At 50.9% G+C, this 1,134-nt stretch overlaps 1 non-coding gene across 1 annotated transcript; it reads right to left on the bottom strand.

The window, feature by feature from the left end:
• Nucleotides 1–228: 228 nt before the first annotated feature.
• Nucleotides 229–300, bottom strand: TRNAA-AGC (transfer RNA alanine (anticodon AGC)). Its single transcript has one exon. It is a non-coding gene; the product is annotated as a tRNA-Ala (tRNA).
• Between the last annotated feature and the right edge of the window lie 834 nt (nucleotides 301–1,134).

Below are 1,134 nucleotides of genomic sequence, written 5' to 3'. Positions count from 1 at the left end.
AACCAGGCTGATTAATTTGCAAAAATGCTTGTTACAAAGCAAAAAAGCAAAAATGCTTATTACAAAGAATCTTCCTGGTGTGGCAATGCTAGCAATACAGATGTTGAGTTGTGCAAATGCGGCACAGACAGGCAGAAAACTGATGAATGAGACCAGGTTTATTTAACGGGAAGGAGAAATGAAAGTGGAGGCCAATTGAGAGGAGAAAGTGCAGCCTCCCAAAACTGGTGGAGGTGCCGGGGATTGAACCCGGGACCTCGTACATGCTAAGCACGCGCTCTACCACTGAGCTACACCCCCAACCGCAAATAAGTTACTTTGCATTTCTTTCATGATTTATAATCAGCATTTCTTAAAGATTCAGTAAATTGCAGTGAAATCATGAATGCAAACTCCGCAGTCTGTGAAACAGCTGAGTTGGGTCCTGCTCAAGCAGCGTCTAAAGAAGGCAACACAGTGAGTTCACAAAGGAAGGAGCCTGAAAGCAGACAATCTGCTGTCTCTCGCTCTTTCCAGCTTCATTTCCTGCCTTTTTCAACCACAAGGCCCCAGGAGGCCAAAGCCGGAATCGCAGCCGGGCACCAGCTGATACCTGCGGGTTCGGGGGTGGGGAGCTTCGAAGGGGGGCGGGGGGCATCAAAGGGGATCCTCGCCTGCCGAGGTCCAGGCCCCGCCCAGCACCGCGTTTCTTGGAACAAAGACTCTCAGATCACCTCCGTTTTCAAAGCCCAGAACGTCCACTGAACATTTAGTGGTGATGGCCGGGAACGTACTTGCGAGCTCAGGATGTCATGGATCAATCCCAAGGACAAACTGGAAACAGGGTCCCGGGTGAGAGGTATCGCGTAGGCGCCCAGATCCGCCCATCTAGAGTAATGACCTCTGGCAAGGGTCCCCTGCTAAGCCGAGCTGGTGGCGCTGGGGTGGGGTAGTAGTGTTATTCGAATAAAAGGTGCATTAGGTAAGGCAGAGCTGGCATCTGTTTCTTGGCTACCAATCTGTAGGAGACCATGGAGCAATAAAAAAGTACCGGTTTTTCGAATGGTGCTGGGAGGTGGGGGACACTTCCCATATTTTAAAGAGCTGGCCAGCCAACCCGGATTCACAGCTGCTGACTTCTCAGGCACCTCCGTT

Source organism: Aotus nancymaae, unplaced genomic scaffold (assembly GCF_030222135.1).
Source record: "Aotus nancymaae isolate 86718 unplaced genomic scaffold, 86718_ANA_hifiasm-v0.15.2.pri h1tg000051l, whole genome shotgun sequence".
NCBI lineage: Eukaryota > Metazoa > Chordata > Mammalia > Primates > Aotidae > Aotus > Aotus nancymaae.
The sequence above is the reverse complement of the archived record's forward strand: the minus strand, read 5'-3'. Positions and strand labels throughout refer to the sequence as shown.